The 19,150-nt window shown below is 44.0% G+C and overlaps 1 protein-coding gene and 1 pseudogene across 2 annotated transcripts in view; one reads left to right on the top strand and one right to left on the bottom strand.

Moving 5' to 3' along the window:
* Positions 1 to 1,856: 1,856 nt before the first annotated feature.
* The window catches only part of COL6A2 (collagen type VI alpha 2 chain), a 37,341-nt gene continuing 20,047 nt past the window's right edge, over positions 1,857 to 19,150 (top strand). For both annotated transcript variants that reach the window (XM_030835649.2, XM_030835650.2), the window contains exon 1: positions 1,857 to 1,965. The gene's annotated coding sequence lies outside the window, so the exon portion shown is untranslated. The remainder of the gene's footprint in view (positions 1,966 to 19,150) is intronic.
* LOC132597233 (histone-lysine N-methyltransferase KMT5B-like) lies at positions 4,705 to 7,578 on the bottom strand (annotated as a pseudogene).

The raw sequence follows: 19,150 nt of genomic DNA, 5'->3' as shown, positions 1-19,150 counted from the left end.
CTGGGGCAATGGCTGCAAAGGATCCAGGAGAGGAGGCTGGGGATGATGGGGGAGCCCTCGGACCAGAGGTGAGACCCCTGGGAGGACACGGGGGCGGCGCTGGGGAGGGCGAGTGGCCGCCCACAGAGCAGCTCCTAGACCGTCCCGGCCATGGTGACAGGGACACCTGGAGCCAGCTTAGCCCCTTAAAGGATTTGGGTCTTGCAGGAATGGGCCTGCGGTCATAGCCCTGGGAGCAGCCCCCATGTGAAGTGTTGCCCCAGAAGCACAGGCGGACCCAGCAGGGTAGCACCATGCAGGGGCCTAGGCGGCAGCACTCCAGGAACAGGGAACCTGGGCTCGTGTTCCTGGCCACCACGCAGCCGCCACACTCAACACGCTTGCACACAGACACACACACTGTACATCCACCCACACACTCATACACAGATACACACACTCACACAGCCACACCCCACCTCAGTGCCCCCTGGCTCTGGCGCCCATCCACACGGGAAAGGCCCCTGGGGAGGAGACAGTGACTGGTGCTGCCAAGGGACGGGTGGGCAGTGAGTGGTGGAGTGGCACTGATGTGCGTCCAGCCTGAGGGCCTCCGGGAGGGGCAGCAGGTGGAAGGCCACATGCTGGAGCCGAGGAGTAACTGGCAAGCCCTTCAGGTGGCAGAGCAGGGCCGTCCTGTCTCGAGGCTGCAGGGGCTGCATGTGCCTCCCCTTCTGCTTCAAGTCACTACTGCTGGGCTCACTGAGGACACAGAGACCCCTGGCCTCGGCCACCAGACTGTCCCAACAGGAGAGGGGAGCCAGCTGCACCAGAATCAGGGCACAGTCGCAAAGAGGTGGCCAGGAAGACCAGCAGGGCTGCACGCAGTGGGGAAGTCCTCCTGGGCACACACAGGTGACCGAGAAGCTCTGGGGTCTCTCTCCTCTTGGGCGGAGGGGCTGAGTCAGAGATGTGCAAAGCTGCTCATCGGAGGCTGGAGCCACATCTCCTGCTGCCTGGGCCCCCTTCAAGGATGGCGGTGGCACGCCCTATCCCAGAGCCCAGGGACCTCACCCCCAGTCCCGCCTGCACCCTCCCTGAAGGAGGAGCACTGGTCCTGGGGGGCTGCCGCTCCAGGGTGGGTGGGGGAGTGGCGAACCCCACCACAGCCCTGACAAGGACCCTTCTCACCCTTTCCCAGACTCGGCTCAGGTAGGGCCATCACAGTGGCCCCAGGGCCCAGCCCCAAGAGCACCTGTGGGTTCTTGCAAGGAAACCGGGGCCCAGCCAGCACTACTAGGCCCTCGCTCCCCACCCAGAGCGCCTGAGGCTCCCACTGTCCTGGCTGCCCTTGCCCCGCCCCGGCCGGCCTTTCACCCCTGAGGGGCAGGGACCCCACAACTGGACACACGTTGTGATCAGTGGGTCACATTGCTGCGTGTCCCTGCACGAGGAAGAAGACCCCAGCTCGCTGGTCCTTAGCAAGGGGGACGTGGGGAGGGGACGCCGGGCGGGAGGACCCTGCGGCCTCCCAGGGCTGCTCCCTCAAGGGGCGAGTGACTGGGGAGTCCGAGGCGCCCCAGGCCCCGGAGTAGACGCCGCTGGTCGCGGGGAAATGGGCGGGGGCGGGCAGCAGGCAGGGAGGTGAGCAGGCGTCCAGTCGGAGCAGCAGGCCGAGGGCGGGGAGGGGTCCTGTCCTGGAAGGGCCGCTCTCCCGCCCCGTCCCCAGGCTCCCCGCACCCCTGCCCCCTCCGGTCCCCTCCCGGCCCCTCGGGTCCCCTGTCGGCCCCGCCCCGCCTCCATGCGCGGGGCCGCAGCGTCTCCCGGTGGCCGCTGTGGGCGCGGGGCGGGGCGGGGCGGGGCGGGGCAGGGGCGGGGCCTAGCAGCGGCCCCTCCCCCTGCCCACTCGGCGCCGTCTCGCACCGACTGGACCCGGAGCCTCTGCGCTCGGGAAGAGTCCGGCGAGGGCTCCCGACGCGTGGTCAGGTAAGGCCCTGGGCAGCGCGGTCCGTCTCGGCGCCGGGACGCAGCGACTTGGCGTTCGCCGCGGGACGCGCCCGCCGCGGTGCCCCCACTTCCACCGCCGGCCTCGCTCGGCGCCCTCGGGTCCGCGCCTGGGGCGCCTCGCGCGGGGGCCCGTCCGTCTGTTCCCGCCTCTCCTGGGGCCGAGCTGGTCTCCCGGTTCCCGGCGCGGTGCTGAGGCCACGGCGCCTGCCGTCCCTGCCCGGGTCCCCCATCTGCAGCCAGACCCTTGGCCGCTCCTGGGCGGCTTGGTTCTGTCTCGGGCCCGGGGACATCTCCGGAGGTTCAGGAGCCCAGCTCACTCCCATGAGAGGACCCCCCCCAACGGAACTGAGCACAGGGTCTCCAGGGGTGCTGGCCCCCCTCCTCAGCTCGGCTGAGAGGGAGCGGATGTACCTCGTCCCCCTGGAAGGACTGGCCCCTAGAATGAACTCTGAGGGGCCAGCTTCCCGGGCACTCGGACTGCAGGGGAAGAGGGGGTCTCTGCTACCCGGAAGCAGGGGTGAGCAGGGATGGGGAGAGCACAGGCCACACCCCACTCTACCCAGGAGTCATTAGGAGCCCAGCCTGCCCCTATTCCTCTGAGGCTGGAGGGGCGCACCGGCATCCCCCCGACAAAGTCTGCTGGTCGGGCCCCACACCCACCCAGGGCTCCTCACGGGCCCAGCAGAGCCCAGGACAGGGCCCAGCACCCACTGAGGGGGTGGGGAGATCAGCCGCTGAGAGTATCAGCTGATGCTGGTAACAACAACCAAAAACGGCAGGGTGGCGCCCTGGGGTGCCTGCCATCCTGCCTGGGGGCCCCAGAGAATGGTCCCCTGAACCCAGGGAGAAAGCTGATGGCCCCTACCCCCCCAGGTCACCCAACTGTCCCCAAGGGAAAGATCTGCACTTGTAGAGGGACACCCAAAAAGGAGGGTTGAGGGACACAGATTTCCCTGGGTTTTGTTTCCAGTATAGAAGTTCTGGCTTGGAGGCCATCTTGCGTTGGAGTTTATTCCCTGTCTGCCTCACCAGGGCCAGGAGGCTGGACGGCGCTGGGGGCTCCCAGGAGGGAGGAAAGTGGTCTGCCTTCCTTCTGCCATTCCGAGGAAGGAGAGCTGGGTGGGGGAGAGGGCCTGGGCCCCCGGGGCATAGGTAACTGGAGGGGCTGGATGCAAGGGGCGCAGATGTGTCCCCTTGGCAGAACGTGGGTCTCAGTGGGCCACTGGGCCACTCTGGCCCCCGGGAAGCTGCCACCCTGGGCTGATGAAAGTGACCTGGGAGGCCTGTGAAAACCGCGGCAGGTTGGGGGCAGGTTGGGCATGTCCACAGTGGAAACAACAGGGAAGGCAACATCCAGGTGAAAGCCAGGCTCCAGCCGCTGGGTCACCTGGTCGGGTGGAGTGCAGCCCTGCACCGGGCAGGGCACATCCACGCCCAGCGGACTCTGCATCGCCAGCCCGCACAGGCAGCTCTGTTGTGCAGCAGGCCCGCCTGAGGTCCCTCAGGTGTCAGATGAGCTCCCTGGGATGGGCCGGTGCCTGGGAGAGGAGCAGGACCCAGGGGTCTTCCCGGGGCCTCAGCAGAGGGTGTGGGCCAAGCCCAGCCTCCTCTCTGGCGCTGCTTTTCATCTGTAGAACAAGGTGTCTAGGTGCACAGGGTATAGGGAGACCGTGTTTGCGGCCACGAGTGCTTTACAATGCTGGGAAACCTAGCTCTTGTGATTATTTTAAGAAAAACTCAAATAGTTTGATTCTTTTCCTTTAAACACAGCCCCGTGTTCCAGTGGGTCTCTCCTTCCTGTGGCTCCTTTCAAACATTTGTGCAAAGCCGGGGGACCCTGGTGTGGGGCACACCTGCAAAGAAGCAGGGTTCGTGGGGTGCTGCCCACTGAACAGGACCTGGGAGGCCGGTCCCCGCCCTGAAGCATGTGCTGGGATTGGGCCAAATCAGAAAGCAACACCCTGCAAAGACCAGGTGCAGATCTGCCGCGGAGATCTGAACAGGCCGGCATCCCCACGCCCCGCCAGCGGTTAGCCTCCGGGGGCCCACTGTAGACCCTGTGACGGGCAGACGGAGGGTGGGCATCCCCGCTGTGGGGGACTGCACCTTGGAGAGCAGAGTCTGGGTCAAAAGTTCTGAAAAGTGTCAAGGCTTCCAAACCTGTTGTCAGAGCCACCAGAGGAGTGGAGACGGGCCCTGGTGCTCTGGCTGTGGACAGTGTCTGGTTTTCTGTCCTGTTTGCCAGTTTCATAGATGAGGGATGGTGCCTTGGTGGTTTGCCTGCATGTCCTTGGTTTTTGTGCAGCTCGATCACTGACCGTTTGCGCTGCTGTTACTTTGCTCATCTTCCCCATCTTCCTAATGGGCGCTCATTGTTTACTACTTTGTAAGAGGTGTTTTCCCCTAATTTTTCAAAATTGTGGTTAAGTACACATAACATAAAATCTACCATCTGAACCATTTTTAAATGTATAGTTCAGTGCTATTAAGTACCTTCATATTGTGATACCATCACCACCGCCCATTTCCAGAACTCTTTTCATCTTGTAAAACTGAAACTCTGTCCCATTAAACACTAACTCCCCAATCCCCCCTCCCCCAGCCCCTGGCAACCGCCATTCTACTTTCTGTCGCTGTGATTTCTGAGATATTCAAAGTCCCTCATATAAGTGAATCATACAGTAGTCGTCTTTCTGTGTGTGGTTTATTTCACTCAGTATAATGTCCTCAAGTTTCATCCATGTCATAGCATGTGTCAGAATTTCCTTCTTTTCAAGGCTGAATAATATTCCATTGTGTGGATGGACCACATTATGCTTTTCCATTCGTCCGTCAATGGACACCTGGGTTGCTTCCACATTTTAGTTATTCTGAGTAATACTGCTATGAACATTGTTGTGCAAATATCTCTTTGAGACCCAACTTTCAATTCCTTTGAGTCTCTGTATCCCCAGAAGTAGAACTGGTAGATCATATGGTAATTCTACTTTTATTCTTTGAGGGGCCACCATACTATTTTCCATACAGCTCTACATTTGCACATTCCCACCAGCAATTGCAATTTCCCCTTATCTCTCCAACATATCTTGTTTTCTGATACTGTCCATCCTAATGAGTGTAAGGTGATAGCTCATTGTAATTTTGATTTTCATTTCCCTAATGATGAGTGACGTTGAGCATTTTTTCATGTGCTTATGGGCCATTGGTATAACTCCTTTAGGGAAATGTCTGTTCAAGCCCTTTGCCCATTTCTGAATCAGGTTGCTGGGGTTTTGGTTGTTGAGTTTCAGTTCTCTATATATTCTGGATATTAATCCCTTATCTGATCCAATTGTGTAGGCTGCCCTTTGACTCTCTGGATAGTGTCTCTTTTGTATTGTTCTGCATTTATTATTAAAACCAACAGTCAATGGTAAATGACAGACTGACTGCCTGTCTTTGTTCACTTTGGACGTTAAAGACTGGAATAGGAACACAGTATCACTTTTCCACAGCAGAGGTTAGCCCTGGCCTCTGACCCCCAGCAGCAGGTAGAGTCAGACTTCATGGAAGTGACAGTCACCATCGTGGGAGACACCCTCCCTTTTCTTTGGGCTCTTCTGTAGTGGAGAGGAGCACCCAGAGTTGGGCTGAAGACATCTGAAGACACAGGGAGAAGAGCCGAAATAATCAGACCTCAGACGGTACTTACGTGCTGAGAGGTATGTATGGACATTTATAGTGCCAAAGCAGGTGTGCTGTGGGGACCATCAGGTTAAAACTTCTAAACTTTATTCCTGTCAGAGACAAGTCAGACTAAAGAGGCTACTGCTTTAGGGGCAACTAGAGAAAACTGGTGTCACCCAGATGCAAAACAGTAGCGATCACAGTGATTCCAGGACTTCAGAGCTCCACAAACATGATGTGTTTTCTTTTGCTTGTTTAGGCTTTCTTCTCTCTTTTCTCTTTATTCTTCATTCTGTCTTTCTCCAGTTTCCATTAGGCTCTACCCGCACTCGCCACTGGTACCTTCAAGCTCACTTCTTCCTCCTCTTCATCTCTCTTGCTGCTTTGAGGAGTGGCTGTTACAACATGTCATAGTAGAGCAACATTCAGAATGCTCCTCTATCACAGTTCTGATTCTGGAAACTGGTGGTTTGGTGAATTGCGTCAGCTCATTTTGAAAAAGGCAAGCAAGTTGTAAAAAGGGGGTGGGGAGCCTTGAGGCCAGACGCTATGAACTCCCCAAGTCCACCATCCAGCCTAACAGACTGACCAGGCGTGGAACACGTGTGTGCCTGTGTGACGCCACCTCGTCCTTTGTCTTCTCGTGGGACCTGACAGCATCATCACAGAGAAGCTAACACCGTGGAAAGGTTTCTTTCAAACGTATGACGACCTTGCCTTGTTTTTATTCCTGAGTGGTATCTGCATCAGTGTTAGAACTGACTGACTGAATTCTTACTGCTGTCACCTAACACATGAAGCCTATTTAAAGGTTTACTGCTTCTCTGAGTCCATATTTTCTATTGATAACAGGAGCAGAATCAAGCAGTCCTGCTCTGGATTTAAAAGCGCCAGTTGCCGTCTCTCACAAGTGTAACGCTCACAGAACTCATTATTGCCCCCCAGAAACCCATCTCCATAATAACAAGAATTTCTTCTCCAGGTTCAGCATCTCTTAGAGCCTTCGCACTTGCTGTGTCTTGGCCAACTGACACAAACCCACACTTGGTCTGCAGTCATGGTTTGTGAGTGTAGCAGGACCAAGGCGGGCTGAGCACGGCTTTTCCTTCTGGAACACACAGCACTGAAGTCGTTTTCTCTGGGTCCAAGTAGGATGTTCTCCTCAATTGCTGAAAGCTCAGCCACACAACCCACCAGTAATGCTGTTTTGTCATTGCGTTTCCACTCTTTTGTTGCAATTATTTTGGCTCTATTTTGTTCTAATGAGTATCTGTTACAAGGCATTATTTCAAATCCACTGTCAGTTGCAAACATTCGCAAGTAAATAAATACGTGTTCCTTGAATAAATTCTCCTGCATCATTTTCTTTTATAAATTTATTTTGTTTATTTATTTATTTATGGCTGCATTGGGTCTTTGTTGCTGCTCGTGGGCTTTCTCTAGTTGCGGTGAGCAGGGGCTACTATTTGTTGCGGTGTGCAGGCTTCTCATTGCGGTGGCTTCTCTTTTCGTGGAGCACGGACTCTAAGCACGCGGGCTTCAGTAGTTGTGGCACGTGGGCTCAGTAGCTGTGGCCCACGGGCTCTAGAGTGTAGGCTCAGTAGTTGTGGCATGTGGGCTTCAGTAGTTGTGGTGTGTGGGCTCAGTAGTTGTGGCTCACGGGCTCTAGAGCGCAGGCTCAGTAGTTGTGGTGCACGGGCTTAGTTGCTCCTCCTGCATCATTTTTGTTGTTGCAAAGTCAGACATTTGACGGCTTTCTCCAAGTGCTCGTCTTTCTTAAAATGTTCGATCACTTCCTTTAGTTCTTCTTGCCTTCCTGTAAGAGACCGAAAGCTAGTATTCATTTTGTGTGTTTGAAAACCGAAATAGGGATCAAGAACCAAACTGATTGCTAGGTCATCATTTTCAGAGTTCCTTGGTGGACATTCCAGAAGATGGTACATATCGACTGTGCCCTTCACATCCTGAATTACAATAACCTCGCCTCTTGTGCTACCGTGGGGTCCCAAAGGCAGCAGCCGGCCTGGGGACTCCTCATCCTGGGTCCCGAAGCCTCGTGTTCTGAGGCTTCGCTGCCTCCTCTGGTGCCAGGCTGCCCTCCCCTCACAGCCCCAGAGCCTCACTGCCCTCCCCAAAGATGCATCTCCGCCCCCAGTGAACCGCTCAGACCCTGCCCATGACTGGTGGAAGGACACAAAAAGGAGTGCCCTGGACCAGGCTGAATAGTGTCTTTTGATGCACAAATTTTTTTAATTTTCATGAAATCCAGTATGCCTATTTTTTTCTTTAGTTGCTTGTGCTTTTGGTGTCATATTCAAGAAAGCATTGCCAAATCCAGTATTGTGAAGAGTTTTGCCTTCTGTTTTCTTCTAGAAGTTTTATAAATTTAGGTCTTACACTTAAATCATGGATCCGTTTTGAGTTAATTTTTGTGTATGGTGTTAGGTAAGGTCCAACTTCATTCTTTAGAATGTGGATATCCATGTGGATATCCAACAAATGGCACCATTTGTTGAAAAAGTGTCTTTTCCCCCACCAACTGGTCATGACAGCCTTGTTGAAAATTGTTTGATTACATACGTGAGGGTTATTTTTGGACTGTATTCCATTTGTCTAGATGTCCCTGTATCCCAGTGCCATACTGTTTTGATTAGTGTAGCTTTGTAGTAAATTTTGAAATCAGGAAGTTTGTTCCTCACTTTGTTCTTCTCTTTTAGAATTGTTTATGCTATTCAGGGTCTCTTGAGATTCTTTGCGAATTTTAGAGTGGTTTCTTCCATTTCTGCAAAAGTCATTATTGAGATTTTGAGGGAGATTGCATTAAATCTGTGAATCACTTGGGATAGTATTGACATCTTAATATTAATTCTTCCAATCTATAAACACAGTATATCTGTCCATTTATTTATATCTTCTTTAATTTCTCTTATAAATGTTTTATATTTTTTAATGAGTCTTTCACTTCTTTGGTAAAAATAATTCCTAAGTATTTTATTCTTTTGATGCAAATGTAAATGGAATTGTTTTCTTATTTTCCTTTTTGTGTTATTCATTGTTAGTGTATAGAAATGCAACTGATTTTTGTGTGTTGACTTTGTTTCCTGCTATTTAGCTGAATTCATTTATTGTAACAGTTTCTTTCTGTGGACTCTTCAGGATTTTCTACCTATACAATCATATCATCTGTGAACAGAGATAATTTTACTTCTTCCTTTACAGTTTGAATGCCTTTTGTTTCTCTTTCTTGCCTAATTGCTCTGGCTGGGACTTCCAATACTATGTTGAATAGAAATGGTGAAAGTGGGCATCTTTGCTTTGTTCCTGACCTTAGAGGAAAAGCCTATAGTCTCTCACAATTGAGTATGATGTTAGTTGTGGGATTATTATAAATGTCTTTTATTATACTGAGGTAGTTTCCATCTATTCCTAGTTTGTTGAATTCTTTAATCATGAAAGGATATTGAATTTTATCAAAAGATTTTTCTGCATCAGTTGAGATGATCATGTGGGTTTTTCTTTCATTCTGTTAATGTGGTGTGTTACATTAATTGATTTTCATATGTTGAATCATCTTTGCATTCCAGGAATAAATCCCAGTTGGTCATGATGTTTAATCCTTTTTCTATCCTGTTGAATTCTGTTTGCTAATATTTTGTTGATGATTTTTGTATCCATGTTGATAAGGGATATTGGTCTGTAGTTTTCTTTTCTTGTAGTGTCTTTGTCTGGCTTTGGTATCAGGGTAATGCTGACTTCATAGAATGAGTTTGGGGGTATTCCCTCCTCTTCAATTTTTTTGAAAAGTTTGACAAGTATTGATGTTAGTTCAATGCTTCCTAGAATTAATGCTTCCTAGTTTAAATGCTTCCTAGAATTCACCAGTAAAGCCATCAGGTCCAGGGCTTTTCTTTGAAAGGAGATTTTCAATTACTGATTCAAACTCCTTACTAATTACAGGTCTATTCAGAATTTCTATTTCTTCATGGTTTTGTCTTTGTAGGTTTTGTGTTTCTAGGAATTTGTCCATTTCATCTAGGTTATCTAATTTGTTAGCAAACAACTGATTCTAGTACTCTCTTATAATTCTTTTTATTTCTGTAGAATCAGTACTAATTTCCCACTTCCATTTCTGATGTTAGTAATTTGAGTATTCTCTTTTTTTCTTAGTCCATCTAGCTAAAGATTTGTCAGTGTTGTTGAACTTTTTGAAGAATTGACTTTTGGTTTCATTGATTTTTCTCTATTGTTTTTCTATTTATTTCATTTATCTCTGCTCTAGTATTTATTATTTCATTCCTTCCGCTAGCTGTTAATTTGTTCTTTTTCTAGTTCCTTAAGTTGTAAAGGTAAAGTTAGGTTGTTAATTTGAGATCTTTCTTGCTGTTTTATGTAAACATTTGTAGCTGTAAATTTTCTTCTTCATACTGCTTTCACTGTGTTTCATATGTTTGCTGTGTCTTGTTTTCATTTTTATCAGTCTCTGAGTATTTTCTAATTTCCCTTGTGATTCTTCTTTGACCTATTCTATTGGTTGTTTAAGGGTGAGTTGTTTAATTCCCACAATTTTGTGAATTTTTCAGTTTTCCTTCTGTTACTGACTTCTAAAGTCATCCCATTGTGATTAGAGAAGATACATTTTATGTTATTTTCTTTTTAAATTTATTGAGGCTTCCACTGTTGTTACACTTCTCCTCATCATTGCAAGCCTCCCCCTCTCTGGTTGAACTGACTTCAACCAGAGATTTAAAGGGCCGGCACCTTTTTTCCCCCATTCATTTTTCTCTTTTTCTCCTTTTGGGAGCCAGACATTGAAGATTATGACATTCAAAAGCAACTGCATATACAGGGGAAATTAGACAGGAACTGCACATGCCTGGGGGAAAGTGCAGGCTCAGGAAGGAAATGAGAAGACCTTACCTTTACTCCTCAGGCTGAACCTTGGCACAGAGACAGCCTATGACAATCAAAAACAAAAAATAAAAATGAAAACAAACAAACAATCAAGAACAGCAAACCCTAGGGAAGGACAAGAATCTGATTTCCAGAGTTACCATTTTAGATTCAAATGTCCAGTTTTTAACAGAAAATCAAAAGGCAAACAAAGGAACAGGAAAGTATGGCCCACTCAAAGGAAAAAATATAAACCAACCAAAATTGTCCCTGAAAAAGACCTGATGGTGGATCTACTAGACAAAGACTTTAACACAACCACCTTAAAGATGCTCAAGGAACTAAAGGAAGATGTGGAGAAAGTCAAGAAAATAATGTATGAACAAAATAGAAATATCAATAAATAGAAAACCTAGGTAGAATGCAAAACGATTTAATAGAGCTGAAGAATACAATGACTTTTAGTTACTTATTAGAGGGATGCAAAGGCCAATTTGAGAAGACAGAAGAAAGTGTTAGTGATGTTGAAGATAAGACAATGGAAATTATGAGTCTGAGGAGCAGAAAGAAAAAAGATTAAAGAAAAGTGAACAGAACCTAAAGGACATGAATACTTGTTTGGGGAGTCCCAGACGGAGATGAGAGAGAAAGGGGCAGCAGAAATATGTGAAGAAACTTCCCAAATTTGATGAATGACATGAATATAAACATCCAAGACAAGTACGATGAACTTAAAGAGACTCACACTGATACACATTATAATCAAACTGTCAAAAGACAAAAACAAAGAGAGAATTTTGAAATCAGCAAGAGAGAAGTGACTCATCATATCCAAGGGATTCTCAATAGGATTACCAGAAGATTTCTCGTCAGAAACTTTGGAGACCAAAGGCAGGGTGTTGATATATTCAAAATGCTAAATGGAAAAACACCTGTTGCCTGAAAATTCTATGTCCAGCCTAATTGTCCCCCAAAAGTGAAGGCAAACTTAAAACATTCCCAGATAAACAAAAGCTGAAAGAGTCCATTACTGCTAGACCTGCCCTGTAAGAAATGCTCAAGAGGGTCCTGCAGGTGAAATGAAAGGACACTAGACAGTAGCTTGAAGTCATGTGAAAATATGAAGCTCTCAGTAAAGGTAAATACATGAGCAATTATAAAGCTATTATTATTATAACAATAATTACTGTAACAATGGCATGTAACTCGCTTTTTTTCCTACATGATTTGAAAGACTAATACATTTTTTAAATTATTAATCTAATATATACCCAAGAGTGGAATTGCTGGGTCATATGGTAGTTGTACTTTTAGTTTTTTGAGAAACCTCCATATTGTTTTCCACAAAGGATGCACCAACTTATATTCCCATCAGTAGTGCATGAGGGTTCCCTTTTCTTCACATCCTCACCAACATTTGTTATTTGTGTTCTTTTTGACGATAGCCATTCTGACAGGTGTGAGGTGATATCTCATTGTGGTTTTGATTTGCAATTCCCTGATGATTAGCAATGTTGAGCATCTTTTCCTGTGCCTGTTGGCCATTTCCTCTTTGGAAAAATGTCTATTCAGTTCTTCTGCCCATTTTTGTTTTTATGATTGCTTCACAATACCGTGTTAGTTTCTGTTGCACAAAAAAGTGAATCAGCCATATGCATACACGTGTCCCCATATCCCCTCCCTCTTGAGCCTCCCTCCCATCCTCCCTATCCCACCCCTCTGGGTCATCGCAAAGCATGGAGCCCATCTCGCTGTGCTGTGCTGCCGCTTCCCACCAGCCAATGATTTTACATTCGGTAATGTGTATATGCTGATGCTACTCTCACTCACCCCAGCTTCACCCTCCCACCCCATGTCCTCAAGTCCATTCTCTATACCTACTTCTTTATTCCTGACCTGCAACTATGTTCATCAGTACCTTTTTTGTTTGTTTGTTTAGATTCCATGTATCTGCATTAGCATACGGTATTTTTCTCTTTCTGACTCACTTCACTCTGTAGACAGACTCTAGGTCCATCCACCTCACTACAAATAACTCAATTTCGTTTCTTTTTATGGCTGAGTAATAGTCCATTGTATATCTGTGCCACATCTTCTTTATCCATTCGTCTGTTGATGGACATTTAGGTTGGTTCCATGTCCTGGCTATTGTAAATAGTGCTGCAATGAGCATTGGGGTGCATGTGTCTTTTTGAATTATGGTTTTCTCAGGGTATATGCCCAGTAGTGGGATTGCTGGGTCATATGGTAGTTCTATTCCTACTTTTTTAAGGAACCTCCATACTGTTTTCCATAGTGGTTGTATCAATTTACATTCGCACCAACAGTGTAGGAGGGTTCCCTTTTCACCATACCCTTTCCAGCATTTATTGTTTCTAGCTTTTTTGATAATGGCCATTCTGACTGGTGTGAGTTGATACCTCATTGTAGTTTTGATTTGCATTTTTCTAATAATTAGTGATGTTGAGCATCTTTTCATGTGCCTCTTGGCCATCTGTATGTCTTCCTTGGTGAAATCTGCCCACTTTTTAATTGGGTTGTTTGTGTTTTTGGTGTTGAGTTGTATGAGCTGTTTATATGTCTTGGATATTAACACCTTATTGGTCATATCATTTGCAAATATTTCTTCCCATTCAGTAGGTTGTCTTTTCGTTTTGTGGATGGTTTCCTTCACTGTGCAAAAGCTTTTAAGTTTAATTAGGTTCCAGTTGTTTAATTTTGGTTTTATTTCCTTTGTTTTAGGAGAGAGAGCCAAAAAAATATTGCTGTGATTTATATCAAAGAGTGTTATGCCCATGTTTTCCTCTAGGAGTTTTATGGAATCTGGTCTTACATTTAGGTCTTTAATCCATCTTGAGTTTATTATTGTATGTAGTGTTAGAGAATGTTCTAGTTTCACTCTTTTACATTTAGCTGTCCAGTTTTCCCAGCACCACTTATTGAAGAGACTGTCTTTTCTCCATTGTATATTCTTGCCTCCTTTGTCATAGATTAATTGACCATACATGCATGGGTTTATGCACTGGGCTCTCTGTTCTTTTCCATTGATCTATGTGTCTGTTTTTGTGCCAGTACCATACTGTTTTGATTACTGTAGCTTTGTAGTATAGTCTGAATTCAGGGTGCATGATTTGTCCAGCTCTGTTCTTAAAACTAGCATTATTGTAACTCCACATTTTGTTTTCTACATAATTTAAGGGACCAATGCATTAAAAATAACATTTGCTTGTGTTTTGGGACACAAAATGTGTAAAGATGTAATTTTGTGACATCAATAACTGAAAGGGATAGGGAGGGAGCTTTTAAAGAAGCAGATTTTTTAATGTGTTGTTGAAGTTAAACTGGCATAAATTCAAATTATATTGTTATAACTTTAGAATGTTAAATGTAATCCCATGGTAACCATAAAGAAGGTACCAAAAGAATATGCACAAAAGGAAATGAGGGGGCTTCCCTGGTGGTGCAGTGGTTGAGAGTCCATCTGCCGATGCAGGGGACACGGGTTCATGCCCCCGGTCCGGGAAGATCCCACATGCTGCGGAGCGGCTAGGCCCGTGAGCCATGGCCGCTGAGCCTGCGCGTCCGGAACCTGTGCTCCGCAGTGGGAGAGGCCACAACAGTGAGAGGCTCGTGTACCGCAAAAAAAAAAAAAAAGAAATGAGGAAGGGATGTAAATGTTTTACAACAAAAATCAGCTGCACACAAAAGAAAACAGTAATGCAGGAAATGAGGAACAAAAAAGCTATAACTACGTAGGAAACAAATAGCAAAACTACAGAAGTAAGTCTCTCCTTATCAGTAGTTACTTTAACTGTAAATGGATTAAACTGTCCAAGCAAAAGACAGAGACTGGCAGAATGGATATTAAAAAAATGAGATCCAACTATATGCTGTCTACAAAAGATTCATTTTAGAACCAAAGACACAAATAGGTTTGAAGTGAATGGATTGAAAATGTTATTCCATGCAAATAGGAACCAAAAGAGAGCAGACGTAGCTATACTAACACCAGATTAAAATGGACTTTAAATCAAAAAGAGTTACAAGAGGCAAAGAAGGACATTATATATTAATAAAAAGTTTAAAACAACAAAAATATATTACACTTGTAAACATTTACACAATAATAGGCCATCAAAATTTTAAACCTTAAGAATATGGAACCTTGATCCTGCATTGGGAATATGGCTGCCTGGCTCTTGGCATGTTTCCCCTCTGCTCACGTTGTTTTGTTTTAACGAAGGTGATATGTGGGAGCCCAGTTATCATGAGTGTGGACTCGGAACCATGCTGCCTGGATTTGGATCTCAGCTATTATCTGAGCACCGAGGACAAGTTACCTGTCTCAGTCTCAGTTTCCTCATCTATGAAATGGGGATTATAATAGCACCAGTGTGCTATCCACAAGGGCTCTTGTGAGGGTTAAAAGAAAAGATGTAGTATAGTGTCTGGTGCAGAGTAATCATAAGACATTTCACTGTCATTTCATCTTTTCTATTTCCTTCAAAGGCTTTTTGGTCCATGTTTTACACTCAGTTACTTACTTCTCCTGGACTTTATTTGGGTGTACTGTGTGAGGTGGGATTACTTTATTTCTAATCACATCGTGACCCCTTTTCCCAGCCTTCTCTCAGTGCTCTGAAAAGCAGCCGTCTCATTTCCTCAGTTCTCATGTGGTGTTATGCCACTGCTGTGTGGTCTGTTGGCCATTCCAGCACCAAAACCACTAATGCTTTATTACTGTAATTGTATTCCATTATTGCACTTGATAACACAAGTTTCATCACCCTTCATTTTTTATTTTTCTCAGCTACTCTTTTTCTTCCAGGTAAATCTTAGATTCATTTTGTCAACACATAATGGCAAAAAAAGCAAAAAGTTTTATTGGAAATTTTAATCAAAATTACATTCAATTATAGATTCAGTTAGAAATAACTGATATTCTTAAATATCGTGGCTGTCATCCAAAAACAAGGTTTGTCTCTCCACTGTGTTCCTTAGAAACTTTTTCATAAGTCCTGCACATCCGTAGATTCTTATTAAGTTTATTCCTTGGATTTAAGTTGTTTTTCTTGCTAGTGTAAATAGTTATTTTTCCATTACGTTTTCTAATTGGTTGTTGCTGATAGAAGAAAATCGGTAGATTTTTGTGTATTTTTTTCTTATAATTGCCTCATTGAATACCCCTTTCTCTCTCCCCTAAACTTTGTTCAATTGATTTTATTGGATTTTCTAGGTAGACAGTCCCATCTTTAATAAGGACAGTTCCTATCTCTTCCTTTCCAAGACTTACATTTTGTTTCTGTTTACTGTCTTATTGCATTGGCTTCGAATACAACAGTGAATAATATAATGAGATCAACACTCTTTGTCTTTTTTATTTTTTGTACTCTAATGGTCATTCTTCAAGTGCAGGAGTTTTTAATCCAGAGTCAGTTCCATAGATGGACCCCCTGAATTAATGAGGACTTTGGTTTCTGTATATGAGTAATCTGTGCATATGTGTCAGGTGAAACTGTCCAGATTCTTAAAGGAGTCTGTGACCCACAAAGATAAGGACACCTATTTAGGTTTTGTGTAAAATTTGATAGTGGCTGTTGATTTGAAATTTATATCCTTTATAATATTAATCCAACACCTAAGTTTCTTATGAGATTTTACTTTTATAATGCTAATCCAACTCCTAAGTCTCTTATGAGGTTTTGACTTGTTTGTTTGTTTGTTTAACCACAAATGGATGTTTTGGGGCTCTTTTAGAGCAATTACACACATACCTCGTTTTAATGCACTTCACTTTATTGCACCTTGCAGATGTTTTGGTTTTTACAAATTGAAGGTTTGTGGCAACCCTGCATTGAGCAAGTTTATCAGCGCCATTTTTCCAACCACGTTTGCTCACTTTATGTCTGTCACATTTGGATAATTCTTGCAATATTTCAGACTTTTTCATTATTATCTTGTTATGGTGATCTATGATCAGCAGTCTTTGATGTTACTACTACAACTCACTAAAGCCTCAGATAATGGCTAGCATTTTTTCTAGCAATAAGGTATTTTTAATTAAGTTATGTACATTGTTTTTTAAGACGTAACACTATTGCACACAATAGACTACAGTATAGTGTAAACATAACTTTTACATGCACTGGAAAACCAAAACAATTCCTTCAGCTTCCTTTATTGCAATGTTTGCTCTATCATGGTGGTCTGGAACCAAATCCACAGTATCTCTGAGGTACGCCTATACATGATTTTCTTTTTTATATTAATGTGACTTACATTAATATGTTTCCTAATGTTGCATCATTGTATTTTTAACTAACTTCATCTTAGTACTGGTTTAGTTGTCCTTAACACGCTACTATATTTTATTTTCTAATATCAGTTAGGATTTTTCCAACTGTATTCAAAAGTGATACCTATCTATAGAGTTCCTTTTAGGGATATCTTTTATCAAGTTTTGGTCTTAGGTTTTGCCAAGTTAACAAATGAATTGAAAAGCTTATCTTTTTATGTTCTGAAATAAGTTAAATAGAGTAGTGTTTGTTCTTGAAAATGCAAAAGAACTCACCCAAAAGCTGTTTGGGCCAGAGTCTTTGGAAACGTGTTTCCTTCCAGTGTTTCCATTCCTTCCAAGTCAGAGTCCAGCCAGTTCCTCACCTCCTCTCTAGAGGTGAGACCACTTTCCCAGAAAACGGTCTTTCACGTTTACTAGCTCAAAGCTGCACTTGGTATGCTCTTAAAAACAAACAACAATAAAAACTCTCCTCATCTATTATTATTTTACTCCTTAAATTTGTATATTTCTATATTTGTGTTTACATCATTTTTATTCTTGCTTAGACTTGCTAAAATTTTTTCTATTTTATTGGCCTTTTTGAAGAACCAGCTCTTAGATGTATTTATTATTCTACTGTAGTTTTTTTTCAACCAATTGTTTTTGGGTTTTTTTACCACTTTCTCTCTCTTGCTTTCCTGAGATTTATCTCTTTAAGTATTTTTTGTCCCTATTCTTTAACCACATGCCTAATTTGTTACACTAATTTCTTATTTTATAACATAAAGCATCTGAGGCTAGGTATTTTCCCCCGATTATAGCTTTGGCCTTCTCATATTTGTTTTTAAGTGTACATCGTCATTGTCACTAATTCCTATGTACTTTTTGCGAGAGTTTTTCAATTTCAAGTGCTTTGTTTTGGGGTTTTTTCCCCTATGTCTTATTAGTGACAAATTTTGCATTGTAGCTCAAAGAATTTTATCTGTAAAATTTCCATTTTTTTAATAAATTAAAGCTTTCTTTGTGGCTTACTCTAGGATTGAATTCTGTAAAATTTTTAAAAGAGTGTGTGTTCCCTACTTGTAGGTTTTGAAAACATAGGTATATATGTAATATGTGGGTGTGTTTTATGCACATTATCCAAATCCTTTATGTTTAGAAAATACATAATCCTTGCTTGTTACTATCAAAGTTTTATAAAACATAACATTCAGATCCTCTGTTTTTTTTAATATGATCTGTCAATAGCGTAAAAAGATGAGTTAAAGTCTACTTGGTTGCAGTCTGTCAGTTTTTTCTTTGATTTTTCACCGATTGTGCTTTAAGTAATATTGTGTTATGAAATTAGGTACATAAAGATTTATAACTGGACTGCAGCAGCTTTTATCTTTTCCTGGGCCCCATCCCTCACCCTCTGTCTTCAATTCTAGTGTCTCAACAACACTGCCCCGTCTTTCTCTCCGTTTGCATCCATCCCTCCCCACTCCATTTTCTTTACACCATCTGTGACTTTCTACATAAAGTGTGACTCATAAACCTCATTGCAATGGGTTTCATTTTTTGACCCAATTTAGGAAAGTTTGTCTTTACAGGAGAATTTAAGCCATACACCTTTATTGTCACACTGATCTATGTGAAATTTCTGGCTTTTAATTTTATGCTTCAGTTCTTTTCCCTTCATTTTCTATATTTTACTGTACATCTCAAGTTTCTTTGCTTTTCATTTATCTTTATTCATTTCTCGATTGTTTGCAGAAATTCCTTGCAGAATATTTTTAGGAATGGTGTGTGGGTGGCATAGATGTGAACCCATTTACATCTGAGATGTTTATCCTTTTTTTATTTTTAATGGAAGTATAGTTGATTTATGACGTGCTAATCTCTGCTGTATGGCAAAGCGACTCAGCTATACACATATATCCATTCCTTTTTATATTCTCTTCCATTATGGTTTATCCCAGGATATTGAATAGAGTTCCCTGTGTTATACAGTAGGACCTTGTTGTTTATCCACTCTATACATAATAGTTTGCATCTTCTGACTCCAAACTTCCAATCTATCCCTCCCCCACCCCCCATCCCCCTTGGCAACCACTAGTCTGTTCTCTATGTCTGCGAGTCTGTTTCTGTTTCGTAATAAGTTCATTTGTGTCATATTTTAAGATTCGGTATGTAAGTGATATCATATGGTATTTGTCTTTCTCTGTCTGACTTAACTTCACTTGGTGTGATAATCTCTAGTTGCATCCATGTTGCTTCAAATGGCATTATTTTGTGGGTTTTTATGGCTAATATTCCACTGTATAAATATACCACATCTTCCTTATCCAT

Source organism: Globicephala melas, chromosome 4 (genome assembly GCF_963455315.2).
Source record: "Globicephala melas chromosome 4, mGloMel1.2, whole genome shotgun sequence".
Classification (NCBI taxonomy): Eukaryota; Metazoa; Chordata; class Mammalia; order Artiodactyla; family Delphinidae; genus Globicephala; species Globicephala melas.
This window is presented reverse-complemented; position numbering and strand designations above follow the sequence as displayed.